Raw genomic sequence first — 20,592 nt, 5'->3', positions numbered from 1 at the left:
TACTGCTTGAAAAACCAGTGGGTTGATGAAGAAATCAAAGGGGGAATTAGAAAACTATTTAAGGCAAGTGAAAAATGGAAACACAACACTTCAAAATCAATGGGATGCAGCAAAAGAGTCCCAAGAGAGAAGTTTATAGCAATAAAGGCCTTCCTTAGGAAACAAGAAAAGTCTCAAACAACCTAATCTACCACCTAAAAGAATTAGGAAAATGAACAAAGCTCAAAATTGGCCAAAGAAAGAAAATAAAGATCAGAGAGGAAATAAATAAAATACAAATAAAAATATATAGAAAAGATCAAGGAAACCAAGAACTGAGTTTTGTTTTGTTTTGTTAAAAAAAAAATATATGAAACTGGTAAATTTTAGCCAGGCTCACCAAGGAGAAAAGAGGGGCAAAATAAGAAATGAAAGAGGAGAAATAATAATTTATGCCACAGAGATACAAAAAAAAAAAATCATAGAAAAATACTATGAACAGTTGTATGCCAACAAATTGGACAACATAGAAGAAATGGACAGATTTTTAGAAATATACAGCCTGCCAAGATGTAATCAAGAAGAAATAGATAATTTGAACAGACTAATCACAAGTAGTGAAAACAAAAAAACAGGAAACAAAAGTTCAGGATCAGGTGACTTCACAGGGGAATCTTACCAACCATGTAAAGAAGAACTAATACCTATCTTGCTCAAACTATTTTTAAAAATTGGAGAAGATAGGACACTTTCAGATTCATTCTATGAAGCCACCATTTCCCTGATACCAAAACCAGACAGATACTACAAGGAAAATACAATTGTAGGCCAATATCTATGATGAATATAAATGCAAAAATTCTCAAAAAAATATTAGCAAACTAAATCCAGCAATATATAAAAAGGATCATATACCATGATCCAAGTAGAATTTATTCCAAGGGCACAAGGATGTCTCAACATTTGAAAATCAATGTGATATACTACATTAATAAAAGGAAGGATTAAAAATTACATGATCATCTCAATAGTCACAGAAAAAACATTTCACAAAATTCAACATCCATTCATGATAAAAAAAAAAAAACCCTCATCAAAGTGGGTATAGAGGGAACACATCTTAACATAATAAAGACCATTTATGACAAACCCACAGCCAGCATCATACTCAATGGGGAAAAGCTGACAGCTTTTACTTTTACTTACTTTTATCCAAGAACAAGATAAGGATCTCTACTCTTGCTGCCTATACTTAACATAATATTGGAAGTCCTAGCCACAGCAATTATACGAGAAACAGAAATAAAAGTCATCCAGATTGGAAGGGAAGAAGTAAAGCTGTCACTGTTTGCAGATGACATGGTACTCTATATAGAAAACCCTAAAGTCTCCACACAAAAAGTATTAGAATAAATGAATTCATCAAGATAGCAGGATACAAGGTTAGAAAAATCCATTACATTTCTCTACACTATTAATCAACTAGTAGTAGGGGATTTAAAAAAAAATCCTGTTTAAAATCACATCAATAGGAATAAAATACCGAGGAATAAACTTAACCAAGGAGGTGAAAGACCTATACTCTGAAAACTATAAAACATTGTTGAAGGAAACTGAAGATGATACAAAGAAATGGAAAGATACCCCATACTCTAGGATTGGAAGAATTAATATTGTTAAAATGACCATACTACCCAAGGCAATCTAGAGGTTCAATGCAATCCCTACCAAAATACCCATGACATTTTTCACAGAACTAGAAAATAATCCTGAAATCCATGTGGAACAACAAAAGACCCCAAACTGACAAAGCGGTCTTAAATAAGAAGAAAAAAACTGGAGATATCACCCACCCAGACCTCAGACTATACTGCAAGGCTACAGTAATCAAAATAGCATAGTACTGGCACAAATACACAGACCAATGGAATGGAATAGAGAGCCCAGAAATAACCCCACACACATATGGTCAATTAATCTACAACAGTGGAGGCAAGAATATGCAATGAAGAAAAGACAGTCTTTTCCACAAGTAGTACTGGGAAAACTGGACAGTTAAATGTAAAGCAATGAGATTAGAACTTACTTCATACCATATACAAAAGTAAACTCAAAATTGATTAAAGACCTCACTGTGAGACCTGAAACCATTAAACTCCTTCCTATGAGAGAACATAGGCAGAATATTCATTGACATAAATCATAGCAATACTTTTGACTGTCTTAAGGCAAAAGAAATAAAAGCAAAAATAAACAAACGGAGCCTAATTAAACTTAAGAATGTTTGCACAGCAAAGGAAACTGTCAGCAAAAACAAAAAGACAACCTACAGAATGGGAATAAATGATATGGCCAACAAGGAATTAATATCCAAAATATGTAAACAGTCATTACTACTCAATATCAAAAGAGCAAAAACCCAATCAAAAAACGGACAGAATATACATTTTTTGAATAAGACATACAGATGGGTACTGCTGCTGCTGCTGCTAAGTCACTTCAGTCGTGTCCAACTCTGTGTGACCCTAGACAGCAGCCCACCAGGCTCCCCCGTCCCTGGGATTCTCCAGGCAAGAACACTGGAGTGGGTTGCCATTTCCTTCTCCAGTGCATGAAAGTGAAAAGTGAAAGTGAAGTCGCTCAGTCGTGTCCAACTCTTAGCGACCCCATGGACTGCAGCCTACCAGGCTCCTCCACCAATGGGATTTTCCAGGCAAGAGTACTGGAGTGGGTTGCCATTGCCTTCTCCGACAGATGGCTACAGACCCATGAAAAGATGCTCAGCATTGCTAATTGTTGAGAAAAGTAAATCAAAACAACAAGATAGCACCTCACACCTATGAGAATGGCTATTATCAAAAAGTCTACAGATTACAAGCAAGGAGAGGATGTGAATAAAAGAGAATCTTTGTATACTGTTGGTGGAAATGTAAATTGGTACAGCCACAGTGGGAAAGTGTATGGAAGGTCTTCAAAACACTATAAATAAAACTGGCATGTGGTCTAACAATTCCACTCCTGGGTATACATCCAAAGAAAACAAAAACATTAATTTGAAAAGATACATGCACACCAATGTTCATAGCAGCATTATTTACAATCGACAAGATATGGAAGCAACCCAAAGGTCCATCAACAGATGAATGGATAAGAAAGATATAAGAGACAGAGATATATACACATACATACATAAACACACACGTAATTGAACATTACTCAATCATTAAAAAATGGAGTTCTGCCATTTTCAGCAAAGTGGGTCGTCCTAGAGAATATTATGCTTACTGAAGTAAGAAAGACAAATACTATATGATTATCACTTACGTGTGGAATCTAAAAAATAATACAAATTAATGTATATGCAAAACAAACTGATTCACATAGGAAACAAACCAGTGGTTACATTGTAAATCAACTATGCTTCAGCTTAAAAAATGAAATGAAATGTGTGTTATTATATACAAATGGAATCATATAGCTTTTTGTGCCTTCCTTTGGCCAGGGAAATTCCAGGGGAGGGATTCTGCTATGAGCAACCAACACTCCTTTCTGGGGGAAGACAGCCTCAGTCTTGAAGAGAGAGCTGAGTGACACACAACATTCTCTACATGGTTAAATGTAAGAGATGAAATTAAACCAATACAATATTGTAAAGTAATTAACCTCCAATTAAAATAAATAAATTTATATTTTAAAAAAATAAAAAATAAATTTCAAATATAAAAAAAAATTTAATTTAAAAAATGGAAGAAAATATCAAATAGTCCAAAAATGAGATTGAAAAGGATTTTCTTTTTGTGATATTTCCCAAATCAGATAAAAAGAGGTGTAGAGCATCTATACTGACAGTAGGTTTTATCAAGGTGGGGAGTGTAGGTGGAAAGGGACAGCAGTAAGAAAGGCCACCAGCATCACCGTGGTCCAGGAGGGACCTCTCTTGCCTCAAATGCTGAACATCTGGAGGACAACGTTTCCTTCCAGTGCTACTTTACTCAAATCCCAAATAGCTTGCACATCAGCCTTGGTTTACAGCATTACTTCACATTTGTGTATGGTGGGGAGGGGCTGATTTTGAGTCACCCAGAGGGTCCTGCCTATTTCAAACTCAACATGCTTGTAAGAAAGCATAGTCTCCAGGGGATATTCTCCCACTGGCTCCAACCTCCCCCAGCAACTTGCCCTTCCCTGAGACCTCACCCCACCTTTGCATGCCTGTTACAGAAAGTCAAGGCCATAGAAGCTGCTGAACATCCAGCATGTGGGCTTTTTCTGGACATCCCATGTTCTCACTTGCTGCTTTATTCTGAACCCATTGGAAGGCTGATCAATGGAGATTATGACACTTTAGGAAGGAAAAAGAAACCTTCTGAGTTAATATTATGATAATAGCAGCCACAGTGACTGTACCAGACACTGTGAGAAGCCCTCTCATATATTATCTCACCAAATCTTTTTTTTTTTGACCAGTTTCATTCACTTTTTTTTCTCATATAAAATTACATGGTAGCTACCGCTGGAGCCTGGGTCCTTGCATGGAGACTGGTGTGGGTCCTTACAAGATGGTCAGTGAATTCCTGATACAGAGACTTGGGGAACACCGTCTCTTTCCAGAGATCAGTTGGAAATGGCATCAAAACTGGCCTTAGTGGAGTTGCCCAGGGTGGCGGTACAGCCCCTGGCAGAGGTGTAACAGTCATCAGTGCCAGCCATCATCAGGAGCGTCTTGGGCACAGGGGCCAAGACGATGCCAGTGCCCCTGAGGGCAGGGATGAGGTACACCAGCACTGAGCCACAGCAGCCAGTCACCTTGCAAGGGACAGTGTGGGGCTTGCTGATCTTGTTTCCCCAGTAGCCTCGTCACATGGGACAATGGAGAGCTTGGCCAAGATGATGGCCCCTATGACCAGGAGAGCAGTGGCTACCTTCTTAGAGCACTTGACACCCAAACTGACATGTCTGTAGTGATCCCCAGTGGCAGCAAATGCCTTGAACCTGGTCCGCTAGCCAGCATGGACCTGCTTTTGCACAGGCATAGTCTTCAAAATGTTGTCCTTGAGGGATGTCCCCAGGAAAAAGACAGTGATCTCAGATTCCTTGATGGGCAAAGAGAAGAGGTAGATCTCCTCCAGGAACTTGATCTTCATGTCCTTGACCAGAGGGCCCAGCTTGGTATCGAGGAGCCACTCCTTGCCCTCGGCCTTACCTCCAAGAGCGCCATGGCGTTTACCCCAGCCCCCCAGCCCTGACCCTGGCCCCAACTGTGGCCCTGGACACCACTGCCAAAGTCTCTGTGGATGCCACCACAGCCTCCTATTCCAGGGCCCCCAGGGCCTCCAGGCCCTCCCACAGCACCGGGGTCAGCCTTCATTTGGTGTTTTTACAAAGAAGCCTCACCAAACCTTCTTAAGTCTCTATTTTACATATGGAGGAAATGAGGCTTAGAGTGATCAATTGCCCAAGATTACACAACTAAAAACACTTTCCTAAGACACTTGGATGTGAATGAGGATCTACCTGATTCCAAAGACCTCATTGTTTCTGTCCCCTCAGTTCCTCTCAGGTTTCATTGAGCAAGATGGGCTATGGAGACCAGGGGCGGGAGACTTAGTGTGCAGCTTTTATTTCATCATTGATTCTCAGTCTTGGCTTCACATTAGATTCACCCAGGGAGTGTCTTAAAATCTCATTGGTTCCAGTGAGAAGCTAAGGTTGAGAACCACTTATTAGATGCACCCCCAAAGTATCCTAGAATACAGAGTTGGTGTCATCTTAAAAGCTAGTGTTACCTCCTCCTTATGCTTTAAGGAGATTTCATCATGGATGATCTGGTGACTATTTTGAGCATTTTATTTACAACTTGATATTCATATTGACCTAACAGAAATGGTGACTAAACGTAAACAGAACAGAGCAACTTCAGTAAGCTTAGGAATCCTCATGTGGTGGGAAGTCATCACTCTGAACAGAGTTAGAAAACCTAAGTTCAAGTTATAGTCCTGCCACTTACCACCTATATGACTTGATCTTGAAATTCCTCCTTAATCTGAAGGAAGCCAACTAGATTTTTGAGCAGCAGAATGACATGCTGGGGTGGGGGTGGGGAGAACCGCTTTCTAAAATACCAGAGGTTGGAGACAAAGGTGTTGTTCAAGGGTTATGAGGGTACTGATAATTCTGCCTTTACCACCCACCTTTGTGAAATTAAAGTTATGGGAAGCAATCTGATGCTGATTTTGGCTCAAGAGTTAGAAGAGCCTGTTTTTGTAACAATTCCTTAAATGGAACCACATACATTGTTAGTCTTAGTTCTTTCAAAATGAAGATGCAAGACCCAAGCCTACCAGGGCAGTGACATAGCAAGAACTTGCGTAACTTCAAGCATCCTAAGGATCCCATCCATCAGGGAATCGAAAGCCAGGACTCCTTTGCCAAGGACTGCTGATCTGCTTCTGCCCTGTGCAGTCTCCTCATCTCTGACAATAAATAAAGACTTTAACTCAGAGTGTGCATGTGAGGTCACCCAAACTCTACTGCCCCCCTGCTCCTAGATTGACAGAGAAGTACTAGATGTGAGATGTGAACTGGGAGAAAGGTGGTGCAGTGGAAAGAAATAATCACCTCTCACATACATGGAGGCAGTTTAAGAGCCAGGAACCTCACTGCTACCCAGTTGCTATGTTCTGGTTCCCCATCAGAAAAAAAGAATAGTACTGTGTCCTGCCTACTCTCATACAGCCCCCTTTCCAAACTTTCCTTCACAAGCATCAGGCAGGCTCGTGATTTCTGCCAGATTTGGCTCCTCAACATTCTGGAGAAACGCCAGTGTGCTTGTGTCCTTTAAGGTGGCTTAGCAATGAGACCACAGGAGGCAGGGCGAGCAGCTGGGGATTTCACAGGCGACTCTTGCTTCTCCCTGTTGTCTTTGTTTCCACCCTCTTTTCAGCTCATTTTAGTCTTCTGTAAAGTGTTGGTCTCAATTTTTATGTTACAAAGCTTATGTTTGTGCCCATCCCATTGTAAACCACCTTAAATCCTTTCTGAGAGCATGAAAGGCATATGTCAGAAACAGTTTTGTCACTTTGGACCTCCACGTCTGTGGCAGGAGGCTGGTAGCCACCAGTCAGGTGTGTGCCTGAGTGAGGGTCTGAGCTGTGGACACATCTGGAGGCCGACTGACATGGAGGCACCCAACAAACCTGGTCAGGCATCTGACAGACTCCTACCATGCTAAAGGGGCACAGAGGGTGAGCTGGTACCCAGAACATCATGTCACTCAGCCTCATCTTCAGGGGGGCGTGGCCAGGACACTTGTTTACTACAATGAGTTGTACAGAATAGAAATATTAGGGTTTTGATAGGGGATCCTAGCAGCACTTCTGTGAAACAGCATAAGGTGGAGAGAATTGGGGATCAAGGTTAGAGAGACCAGAGTCTGAACCTCGGACAGGACAGAGACACAAAATCCGTCACCAAAAGAAGAAGGTGTGTGCTTTCCTTGCCATGCCAACACATAACCATACCTCCCAAGATCCCTGCACCCCCACCTCGCCAAACAGAGCCTGGCAGGCCCAGCTCGGAAAGGGGCTTAAAGGAGCCAAGCAGCCTCCTTAACTGTAGCTGTACTTGTCAGATCTTACTTTAAATGTCATATAACCATTTTTTACACAGATATAAATTTCTAATTCGGCTTTTTCGTTTACACATTTCTTTGGCATATGTGCTAAGCACATGCTTGGGGAAAAAAACTAGTTTAATTCTGATTTTCTCCCTTTAAAACAATCAGCATTTCACACTCTAGTGCATAATTCATTAAGTAAACCAAAGTTTTTGTGTTTTTGTTTTTGTTTTTTTTTTGAGCTCATGGGAGGGAGGGCAAGTGTGAAGATATACTTTTGTGGGTCATATCAAGAATTCCATGGTTAGACCTGTTTTGATCCAGGTGACTTTCATGGCACAGATATTCAGCTAAAGTATCTGAATATCCCTGCTTAGCATTTGGAAATGGTTGCAAAAAAGAAAGATGCTATAACATGCTGCTTCAAGACACTTTGTTTTTTCTTTACCTCCTACGGTAGGAAAGTAGGACTTTGTTTAAGCACACACCTTTCTCTTCTGTCAGTCAGACAGTGATCACAGCCCAAGTGGTGAGTGTCAGCTGAAGTTATTTACCTCATCATCTCTATTTGAGTCATATGCATCATTGGTACTGAGCATCTTTAATTGCTATCTTAAATTCTTCAAAAAGATTTATTGTGGCTCAACCTCCAAAGGTTGTGTTGTGTGCAGAGGGCACAGAAGCAGAGCATCAGAGCAGAAATTTGATATTTGTGAAACAAGTGTTCATCATTTAAGAATGGTCTCCATTCCATATACCAGAGCAACGGTCAAGTTCTAAATGGGACTAAAGGAAAGATGACCCTTACAAAACAGTTGAAACTGGGTTGTGTTTTGTTGCTGAAATATTTGCAAAAGAGTTAGCAATTATGTACTACATGATGTAAGTGAAGGGATGCATGATGAAAGTGTCTAGATAAGTCTAAAGGCACTCCCTCAGTAGCATAGAATAAAAACTGTAAATGTAAGAAAGCATTGTGTTATAGTGTAACTGGCAGTATGTTTTCTTTCTTACTGGGACATAAAACAATAGTATGTTGTCTCTTATGTTTGATGAAATGTACTTAAAACAGAAGAGCTTGAATTTCCTTAGGTAAATATTCTATCTATTGCCTGGATAGATAGCACAGTTAGCACAGGATAACTTATAAAATTCACTCCCAGAATCTGACCACAAGCTGATGCAACCTCAGATGGTTTGAGTGTGAACAACAAAGATTTCATGGAATCCTAGAATGAGTAATCTGTAAAGGAGTCTTAGGGATTCTATGGTCTTACACATGGAGCTGCTGGAGCCCAGAATTCAGAAGCCTCTCTTCAGTCACTGGACATGTATTTAATCAATGGATCATGAGAATGTGAGGCATGGATGCCCTTTTCCCAGTGCTCCCAGTGGACATTTTGGCTTCGAGGGGAGTGGACAGGAGAGGGGAGAAATGGGAAGGGATGGAGTTTAAGGTTGGGCAGCTGTTCATTTGTCCCTTATTTAACGATTTGTTTTCTGTGGATGCCTCCTCTACAGTTCCCCTCCTTACATTTCCCTTATCCCTCCACTGTGCCCCTCACCACTGCCCCCGCAACAACCCTGTAATTTTTTCTTTGCTTTTGTCCACTATTCTCCTCCCTTCTCACCCATCTTCTAAGCCTTGAAGTGGCAGATTAGTTGAAGTGGGGAGGGAACAGGAAGACATATGTGAAGAAAGCAACACAGACAAGAGGCATCGAAGAAACACTAAAAATTTAACTGAGGTACTTCCCTGGTAATCCAGTGAGTAAGAATTTACCTGCCAACGCAGGGGACATGAATTCAATACCTGGTCTGGGAAGATTTCATGTCCTGCAGAGCAACTAAGCCCATGCACCACAACTATTGAGCCCACTCTCTAGAGCCTGTGCTCTGCAACAAGAGAAGGCACTGCAATGAGAAGCCCACGCACAGCAATGGAGAGTAGTCCCCGCTCACCACAGCCAAAGGAAGCCCACATGCAGCAATAAAGACTCAGTTCAGTTCAGTTCAGTCGCTCAGTCATGTCCAACTCTTTGCGACCCCATGAATCACAGCATGCCAGGCCTCCCTGTCCATCACCAACTCCTGGAGTTCACCCAGACTCACGTCCATCGAGTCAGTGATGCCATCCAGCCATCTCATCTTCTGGCATCCTCTTCTCCTCTTGCCCCCAATTCCCCCCAGCATCAGAGTCTTTTCCAATGAGTCAACCCTTCGCATGAGGTGGCCAAAGTACTGGAGTTTCAGCTTTAGCATCATTCCTTCCAAAGAAATCCCAGGGCTGATCTCCTTCAGAATGGACTGGTTGGATCTCCTTGCAGTCCAAGGGACTCTCAAGAGTCTTCTCCAACACCACAGTTCAAAAGCATCAATTATTCAGCGCTCAGCCTTCTTCACAGTCCAACTCTCACATCCATACATGACCACTGGAAAAACCATAGCCTTGACTAGATGGACCTTTGTTTGCAAAGTAATGTCTCTGCTTTTGAATATGCTATCTAGGTTGGTCATAACTTTCCTTCCAAGGAGTAAGTGTCTTTTAATTTCATGGCTTCAGTCACCATCTGCAGTGATTTTGGAGCCCAGAAAAATAAAGTCTGACACTGTTTCCACTGTTTCCCCATCTATTTGCCATGAAGTGATGGGACCAGATGCCATGATCTTCATTTTCTGAATGTTGAGCTTTAAGCCAACTTTTTCACTCTCCACTTTCACCTTCATCAAGAGGCTTTTTAGTTCCTCTTCACTTTCTGCCGTAAGGGTGGTGTCATCTGCATATCTGAGGTTATTGATATTTCTCCTGAGTGTGAAATATCAAATAAGTTATTGATATTTGGCTGTGCTAAAGACTCAGCACAGCCAAAAATAACTAATTAATTACTGTTTTAAAAAAATTAACTGGGGAAATTCCCTAGCGGTCCAGTGGTTAGGATTCCACTTTTTCACTGCTGAGGGCCTGGGTTCAATTGAGGAACCAAGATCCCACAAGTGAGGCAAAAAACAAAGAAAGTTAACTGGAAATTTTTCCATCTCAAATCCTAACCTACTCTAGAGCAGGAGTTGGCAAACTACAGTCTTCTGCCTCTTCTTGTAAATAAAGTTTTATTGAATCACAGCAGCATGCATTCATTTACATCTTGTATGTGTCTGCTTCTACACAGTGATGGCAGGATTGGGTGTCCACATAGCCCAAACTGTTTACTAGTTTGGTGTAGACAAGTGCTTCCCCAAGAGTAGTCTGCAGAGGTCTCCTTGTGCAAAATGTTAAAGAGGTATTTCTGGAAAGAAAAAGCTTCTTGGGTCAAGTACTTTTGGAAACTCTGCTTTTTAATCAGAGGATTTCTTAGATCCTTTAATATGCTAATATGCACTGTGAATTTCTGAGAGGTAGCTGAAGTATACAGCATTTTCCCAAGTTAATTTGGGAACCCTTTTCTTACAGAGCACCTTATGGGTATAGAGTTCCTCAAAAGACACTATGGAAGATGGTTCTCATTCAGTATCCAAGATATATTATTAATATTAAGTGAGAAAAGCAAGGTGTATCCATTACACTCCCATCAGTGTAAAGCATGAAGAAGGAAACTGTGGTTAAGTGTTTGCTTGTAAATGTTTCAATCATCTCTTGAAAGATCCATAGTGAATTGGTAGTACCACTCACTTCGAGGTGTGTTGAAGCTGGGAGATAGCTTTTCACTGTATTGATTACCTGCATTTTGACTTTGGGATCATGCCAATGTACTTCATTATCTAAACAGTCTGTCCATCAACATAATTAAATTTTAAAACAAAAATGTAAAATGATAAAACACTTTGGAAAACAGTTTGGCAGTTTTTAACAAAGTTAAATATATACTTACTGTATGTCTCGGCAGTTCTTCTCCTAGGTATTTACAGAAGAGAAATGTAAACATATGTGCATGCATACACACACTGTAAATAAAATGATGGGAGAGCAGAGACAGGCTTCCATATAAAGATGTGTTGGTTATGTACCTGCAGCCTCCTCCATTGTGACACTGCCCCACGGAGCCCCTTCTTCCCACCTCTCTCATACCACTTCCCTAGAAAGAAATGTGGCATGAGTTTGGCACATTCACAGTGGTTTCTACCCACACCACATGCATGGCCTTCTGTGGACTGGCATCCCTCTGTACAACCCCACTGAAGACTAATGGCAGAATTTGGACTTTATCAATTGAAAAGCATCCATTTGGTAAGAGCACAGGAGAAAATAAAGACCAGAAATCCAAAGGGCAAAATCATGGAGTCAAGTGTAGAGTCTTTTCCTAATGGAGGAGGATCCCTGCATTCCCCCCCACCACCACCCTGTAATCCTCCAGTGGCTCACAGTGCTCTCAGAAAGGACTATATTTACAAGCTGACCCTCTTGTCATGGCTGCCTCAGGAGTTGCTGCTTCTCTCTTGCAGTCTGTTTCAGAACATGAGCTGCCCAGTTAGCACCACATCCACAACCCATGGAATAATAACCACACCTATCTAAGGTTGTGCTTTACAAATGCAAATTAAGTTCACTGCTGGCAGACAGCTCAAATTCCATTTGTTCTTGGCTCACTTTAGCTTAAAAAGGTACAGAGACCAAGAAACCTAGCCAGAGCTGGAGGGCATCATTTGCAGAAAATGCAGCATCTGAAGGAGCCAGGCAGAGCAGGATGGAGCATTGCTGTAGCTCACCTATTTTTATTTCAAATTTACTAACTGCCTGGACTATTTTCTTTGTGGCCTCTGCAACTACATTTTCTCCATTATTATCCTGTGGATGGCATAGTCTCCTCCTCCAGTAGAACAGGTCACTGATTCCTCTGCATTCCCTTTGGGCAGTACCTTTCAAAATTTGGTGAAATTAGAATCACCTGGAGGTTTTTTAAACACACACACACACACACACACACACACACACACACACTGCCTAGCCTGTTCCCTGAGTTCCTGATTCAGTAGGTTTGGAATGGGGATCCAAGAGTCTCTATTTCTAGCAAATTCCCAGGTGATGCTGATGCTCCTGGTGATCCACACTCAGAGTAGCTCTTCTCACAGTACATATACCTCTATCATGGTATCTGTTATATTCTGCTTTCATTGTTACTTTTGTAGGAAGGACTTACATCAGTACTGTCTCATAGAAATGTAACCTATGTATATAATTTTAAATGTTATAGTAGCTAGTAATATATTAATAAACATGATACAATTAATTTTAACAATACATTTTATTAATAATCAAATATACCCAAAATATTATCACTTCAACATGTAACCAATACCAAAATAAATATTAATCAGATATTCTATATTTTTTGTACTAAGTAATCAAAATTAGGTATATATTTTATACCTAGAGCACATTTCAGTTTGAACTAAGCACATGTGGAGTGCTCCATGGCCACATGTGGTCAGTGGCTACCACACTGGGTGGGACAGCCTGAGGTCATGCTCACCGTGTACCAGAGAGTGTTGTAAACGCTTTAACTCATTTAATATATATTTAACCTTATATATTAACTCTAGCCCCTCACGATAACCAGAGGGGGTAAACAGTGTTATTAATCTCATTTTACAGGTGAGGAAACTAAGGCCAGGAAAGCTTTAGGTAACTTGCCCAGGACCCCTGAGCCAGAAACTGGGGGCAAGGGGGCTGGAGCTTGGCATCTGGCTTCGGGGTCAGCCACATTTCCACAAGGCCCTCATGCTCAACCACAGCTCCCTGGAGGGTAGGGAGAAATCACTGTCTTTGTGGGTCCCCAGGCAAAGAGCACCGTTAGCTCAGATAGAACACCCAGTAAATGTGTGCTGAAGGACTTAATGAGATGGAGAGGAAGGTTTTGTCAGACATTCAACCAACAGGATCAGGTAACCTCAGACCACCACTGTATGTGAGTAGGTGAAAGGGGATATTTTAAAATTAAATTTGAAATTGTCTATTCTCAAGTTGCTTCCAGGCTAATAGATGTGAGAAAATACACAAAGACAAGAATAAAGGTCTCTCATACTATTATTTATAGTGGCATTCACAGTTAGGCTGACTGGAACTAGGAAGGGTTACACTGAGAGAGGCTACCCAGAGTTGGTGAGTCTAAAGCGATGTTAGGTGAAATGGAAAGAATGTGGTGGAGTAAGACACAGGAAAGGAATGATAAGAAGGAAGAATCCTCATCAGCACTGAGTGGATGCGGTTTACTGCAGACCTCAGTCCCTGGAAGCAGATTATGAGCTACAGATTTGCACACAACACTTCCAGGAGAGATGGAAAGAAGCTGAGCTGTGAGGCCACAGAAAGACCCTATGGAGACCTCATGGGCTGGGGTGGTCCTCCCAAATTGAGGTAGGGGACCAGTCCTTCTAACCCCTCATGAGCCAGTCACTGGATGCAGGTTTCCCAGAAAGGAGGTGTCACCTTGACCTGAGAGCAGTTCCTGAAGAGAAACTTGGCTGTATATCTTCTGCTGCCAACACCTCTAGCCGTGATAGCATGAAGACCTCCTTGCTGAGGGGCAGAAGGAGGACTCTGCAGTGCACCACAGTATTCACTGCACTGATTCAGTGAAAGATCTAAATAACCAACAAGAGAGCACGTGGGTGAATGGAAACCACGGGATAGAGTCCCAGCATAGCCAGTTTGTGTGGGAAATTCATGCAACGCCATGCAATTAGTGAGTGAATTTACACCTAGTTCTCTCTTGTTCCTGACTTCCCTGGTAACTCAGATGGTAAAGCGTCTCTCTGCAATGCCGGAGACATGGGTTCAATCCCTGGGTCGGGAAGATCCCCTGGAGAAGAAAATGGCAACCCACTCCAGTATTCTTGCCTGGAAAATCCCACGGATGGCGGAGCCAAGTAGGCTACAATCCATGGGGTTGCAAAGAGTCAGACATGACTGAGTGTCTTCACTTTCTTTCTGGTTCTCTTTATACCTCTTTATACCTCTCTAGGAAAGAGGAGAGAGAGATGAAAAATAGAACTTAAACACCCTTTATTACGAAGTGTGCTGTTCCTTGATCTGTAGTATTTAAACACTGTGTTCTAGATTCTACAAGAAATCTGGACCACATTTGGAGGCCACATTTACTTGTGTGCCTTGGGTACCTGACATGTTGACTGCAGGGTCTGGATTGAGGGGAGAACAGCTAAGGACAGAGCACACAGAGCAACTAAGGACATCCCACAGAGCAACTAAGCCTGCAAGCTGCAACTACTGAGCCCAGGCACAACTAGAGAGTTCATATGCTGTAATGAAAGATCCCGCATGATGCAATGAAGATCTTGGGTTCTGCAACTAAGACCTGATGCAGCCAAATAAATAAATATTTTTTAAAAAGAAAGAAAAGAAACTGTCTCCCATTCTCCCCTGCCTAGGAGAGAAGGGCAACTACCTTTCTACTACTAAGCAGGGTGTCTACAAAAGATGGCAGCCCCAAGGTGGGTGTTGATGGTGGTCCCCACGCCACCCCTAGACTTGACCTGGGGATCAGAGCCTGTCAGAGATGTGCCTCAGTTTTGATCCTGATGTTATATTCTTGGGTTCAGGTCAGAGGCAGAGTTTAAACTGTGCCTGGAGTAGAGCCGGACCAGAGTGGAAGAGCCTTTGAGAGTCTTACTCTGCATGCTGCTGCTGCTAAGTCACTTCAGTCATGTCCGACTCTGTGCGACCCCATAGATGGCAGCCCACCAAGCTCCCCCATCCCTGGGATTTTCCAGGCAAGAATACTGGAGTGGGTTGCCATTTCCTTCAATGCATGAAAGTGAAAAGTGAAAGTGAAGTCGCTCAGTCGTGTCTGACCCTCAGCAACCCCATGGACTGCAGCCTTCCAAGCTCCTCCATCCATGGGATTTTCCAGGCAAGAGTACTGGAGTGGGGTGCCATTGCCTTCTCCGCTGACTCTGCATAGTCACCCACTTATCTTCTCCAAAGCCTACTGAAGTTTGGAGTCCTTTGCCAGGTGGTGAGCTTTGCTGGGAGTAATCAAGTGTTATCACTAAAGGGCTTTTGCAGCTGGCAATGTCCACCGAAAATAGAAAAGAAGGAAGGTAGAGAAAAGCAGAAATATGCATGCATATCATGGGTCCCCCTTGAGTTTGGTGACCCTGAGTAAATCCTTTAACCTCTGTGAACCTCAGTTTTAGGGAATGATACCCATCTCACAAAAGGTTTTATGAGTATGTATCGGTTTGCAGGAGTGAAGTATAAATATAATAATGCTTAATAAATATGTGTCTTACATTATAGTGGACATACATAATACATGTATGTCCATACATACATATACATAATAGTGGACATTAGCACACTATAAAGTGTTTCCCACCCATAAATAAACTAACCTTTTCAGAAACTGTCAGAATTTTCTCTGCCAAGATGCATTTTATTAGCTGTGGTGGGGAATGAGGTAATGGCAGCCATCTTTGTGGCTGAGATCAGGATGCCAGTTTATCCAGGAAACAAAAGCCACACTCAGCCCTCAGTAGATGTTTGTTGAACATGTGAATGAAGAAATGGGCGGATGGTGGAATGGTAGTAAGAGGCTGTGGATTTTCCTCCAGGAAGCCTCCCTGGGTTCCTCCAGCTTTTGTGGGTTCCCTGCAAGCCACAGCACATAAAATGTGCTCCATCCAAAATAGTCCTGCCTTACAGCCCCCCTTCTGTTGTTCCCTCTTTGTTCTGTATTCTCATCAGAACACTTGACTTGACATAAACAAGATGTTTTTATTATTTTTTCCTCCAAAAAAACTACCTCCAAGTCCACATTGAATTATTTAGTTACCTATATCCACAGACCTTTACTCCAAAAGAGAATAATAAAGAGGTGAAGGGTGAGTACCCTTATCATTATACAGAACATGGGTTGAGACTTGTTCTTTCTTTTCTCAGAGGGTTTTGTGAAGATTGAGTAAGATGACATAAAAATTTCTTAGTAGAGTTAGTGCCTGGCACATAGTGGGCACTCAATAAATGGAGATGTTGGAGAGAAGGAGGGATGAGATAGGAGGGAAGCTTTCATCACCAGGCACACACAGCCTGGAGAGCTGACTTTCAGAATTCAGTTGTGAAATCTAACTCATGCCCAAAGCCTAATTATATCTTGGAGTGTGGGTTTCCTGCCTTGACATGGGGATTAGACCGTTTCACACGGATGCACAGCTGTGTTGCCTGAGCCTTTTTGTTCCAGGCAAACTGGAACAGGCGGTAAACCTTTTGCAACCAAAGAGAGTAATGCCAACCAGCCTGCAGCCTGCCTGACAGGAGCCAGGCCGGAATACCAAGCAGCCTCGAGCCCAGGAGCCATGCAGCCAATGCCACAGAGAGCAGACACCAATCTTGACGTCAGTCAGTTCCCTGTCACCCCGCCTGCCTACCCCTCCCCCCAGGCACCTTCCCACTGTCCCTGCTACATCCCTGCCAGCCTCCCCCTTCCTCCTCTTCCCTTCTGTCCTTGGCAAACTCTTTCGAGTGGAGGAGCAGGTGCTGAGAGATGACACCAGACTGTTAGCCAGCCCTAGAGGATGTCAGGTCAAAAGCCCCAATGTCCTTTTTAGGTAAGAGACTCTCAGATGTGATCAGGCCAGCACTCTTTTTCTTCTCCTCCTGGCTTTGGAGAGTTCTGAGCTGGGGCTGGGCTTCCCAGGTGCCACTATTGGTAAAGAACCCTCTGAGTTGTAGGACACACAGGAGACATGGGTTCAATCCCTGGGTCAGAAAGATCCCCTGGAGGAGGAAATGGCAACCCACTCCAGTATTCTTGCCTGGAGAATCCCATGGACAGAGGAAGCCTGGTGGGCTACAGTCCATAGGGTTGCAAAGAGTCAGAGAACAACTGAAGTGACTTAGCACAGACATATGAGCTGTGGGTAGACAATGCCTCTGTGCTCTTCACCTCAGCCTCTTCAGGCAGGCCCTGGAACTCACCAGGGCTCCTCTGGGGTTGAGAGATCCTGTTATAGTTGTGTGGTGCTCACTGGACCAGACCCCAGGCTGTGGGGCTGCAGATTCCGGGGGAGTCATTTTATTGGGTTTGTAGCAGCCACAGGTTCAGAGCATCATGGCTTCTAGGACACATTGAGCCCCGCCATGGGCTGCCTTGCCTGCACCACCAAATACAAATCCTCCTTCCTTCCTGCTCTCATCCAACTCCTCCCCCCTCTCCCCCGCCCAAGAGGATGCACCTTGAGTCAGCAAGCCAAAGCTGGCACTTGTCTGTAAATCCCAAGTCCTGGCAAACACTCTCATATCACCAGTTCAGTTCAGTCATTCAGTTATGTCCCACTCTTGGTGACCCATGTACTGCAGCATGCCAGGCTTTGCTGTCCATCACCAACTCCCAGAGCTTGCTCAAACTCATGTCCATCAAGTCAGTGATGCCATCCAACCATCTCATCCTCTGATGTCCCCTTCTCCTCTGCATTCAATCTTGCCCAGCATCAGCATCGTTTCCAATGAGTCAGTTCTTTGCATCAGGTGGCCAAAGGATTAGAATTTCAGCTTCAGCATCAGTCCCTCCAATGAATATTCAGGACTTATTTCTTTTAGGATTGACTTGTTTGATCTCCTTGCAGTCCAAGGAAGTCTCAAGAGTCTTCTCCAACACCACAGTTCAAAACCATCAATTCTTCAGCACTCAGCTTTCTTTTTTTTTTTTTTTTTAACATATTGTGGTGGTTTTTGCCGTACATTCACATGAATCAGCCACAGGTGTACATGTGTACCCCATCCCGAACTCCCTTCCCACCTCCATCCCCATCCCATCCCTTTGGGTTGTCCCAGTGCACCATCTTTGAGTGCCCTATTCCATGCATCAAACTTGGACTGGCAATCCATTTCACATATGGTAATATACATGTTTCAATGCTATTTCCTCAAATCATCCCACCCTCACCTTCTCCCACAGAGTCCAAAAGTCTGTTCTTTATATCTGTGTCTCTTTTGCTGTCTCGCATATAGGGTCATCATTTCTCAGCTTTCTTTATAGTCTAACTCTCACATCCATACATGACTACTGGAAAAATCATAGCTTTGACTAGACAGACCTTTGTCAGCAAAGTAATGTCTCTGCTTTTTAATATGCTGTTTAGGTTGGTCATAGCTTTTCTTCTAAGGAGCAAGCACCCTTTAATTTCATGGCTGTAGTCACCATCTGCAGTGATTTTGGAGCCAAGGAAAATAGTCTGTCACTGTTTTCATTGTTTCTCCACCTATTTGCCATGAAGTGATGGTATCAGAGGCCATGATCTTAGTTTTCTGAATGTTGAGTTTTGAGCCAGAAAAACTTGTTGAATGTTGAATGTTTGAGTTTTCACTCTCCTCTTTCACTTTTATCAAGGGTTTTTTCATTTCTCTTCACTTTCTGCCATAAGGGTGGTGTTATCTGCATATCTGAGGTTATTGATATTTCTCCTGGCAATCTTGACTCCAGCTTATACTTCATCCAGCCCAGAATTTTGCATTATGTACTCTGCATATAAGTTAAATAAGCAGGGTGACAGTATACAGCCTTGACATACTCCTGTCCCAATTTGGAACCAGTCTGTTGTTGCATGTCCAGTTCTAAGTGTTGTTTCTTAACCTGAATACAGATTTCTCAGGAGGCAGGCAAGGTGCTCTGGTATTCCCATCTCTTGAAGAATTTTCCAGTTTGTTGTGATCTACACAGTCAAAGGCTTTGGTGTAATCAGTAAAGCAGAAGTAGATGTTTTTCTGGAATTTTCTTCCCTTTTCTATGATCTAAAGGATGTTGGCAATTTAATCTCTGGTTCCTCAGCCTTTTCTAAATCCAGCTTGAACATCTGTAAGTTCACAGTTCACATACTGATGAAGCCTGACTTGTAAAATTTTGAGCGTTATTTTGCTAGCGTGTGAGATATGGGTCAGCAGTGGCCTGCTGCAGGGATAGGGGCTCTGGGTGCAGCCACCTGGGTCACACAGCCTGTGGCATAAGCCCTGTTGGAGGAGGTCACCATTAACCCCATCATAGAGCCGCTAAGCAGATGACCCACAAACTGCAGAACAATTATACCAAAGAAATTCTCACAATGTTAAGAAAGTTCTAGGACCCACAACAGATTTCCCAACCTGGGTATCTGACAAAGGGTCTGAGAATCCCCAGAGAATTTGACTTTGGAGGCCAGTGGGATTTGATTACAGGACTTCTGCAGGACTGGGGAAACAGACTCTTGGAGGGCACAAACAAAACCTTGTGCACACCAGGACCCAGGAGAAAGGAGCAGTGACCCCACAAGAGACTAAACCAGACTTGCCTGTGAGTGTCCAGGAGTCTCCAGCCGAGGCATGGGTCAGCGGTGGCCTGCTTCAGGGTCGGGGCACTGAGTGTGCACGGGGTGGGTGCACAGGGCCTTTTGAAGGAGGTCGCCATTATCTTCGTTATCTCCACCATAGTTTGGTCTCAGGTCAAACAACAGGGAGGGAGCATAGCCTTAAATTGAATTAAATATTTACTGAGCATGGCCCCACCCATCAGAACAAGACCCAGTTTTCCCCACAGTCAGTCTCTCCCATCAGGAAGCTTCCATAAGCCTCTTATCCTTAGCTGTCAGAGGGCTGACAGAATGAAAACCACAGTCACAGAAAACTAGTCAAGCTGATCACATAGACCACAGCCTTGTCTAATGCAGTGAAACTATGAGACACCCAAGACAGATGGATCATTGGGGAGAGTTCTGACAAAACGTGGTCCTGAAGAAGAGTTGCAAACCATTTCAGTATTCTTGCCTTGAGAACCCCATGAACAGTATGAAAAGGCAAAAAGACATCACCAGTTAACTTTGGAAAGGCATGAAGGCTGATTTGCTTAGGGGATGAGGAACAGAACTAGCAACGGTGGGTGCAGTGATGGGAGGGGGTCTCAGGAAGATCTGCAGGAAACTGGTTCCATGCATCTCAGCCTTCTTCTGCCTCCTGTCTTATGTGATGTGTGTCCATTTGAACCTATTAATGTTAATCATTAAGATAAGCAAAGTGATAA

The 20,592-nt window shown here is 42.9% G+C and overlaps 1 protein-coding gene and 1 pseudogene across 5 annotated transcripts in view; one reads left to right on the top strand and one right to left on the bottom strand.

Moving 5' to 3' along the window:
- TMEM108 (transmembrane protein 108) overlaps positions 1-20,592 on the top strand; it is a 406,452-nt gene that overhangs the window by 354,279 nt on the left and 31,581 nt on the right. The window lies entirely within an intron of this gene.
- On the bottom strand, positions 4,403-5,383 carry LOC123334852 (annotated as a pseudogene).

Source organism: Bubalus bubalis, chromosome 1, assembly GCF_019923935.1.
Source record: "Bubalus bubalis isolate 160015118507 breed Murrah chromosome 1, NDDB_SH_1, whole genome shotgun sequence".
Classification (NCBI taxonomy): domain Eukaryota; kingdom Metazoa; phylum Chordata; class Mammalia; order Artiodactyla; family Bovidae; genus Bubalus; species Bubalus bubalis.
The sequence above is the reverse complement of the archived record's forward strand: the minus strand, read 5'-3'. Positions and strand labels throughout refer to the sequence as shown.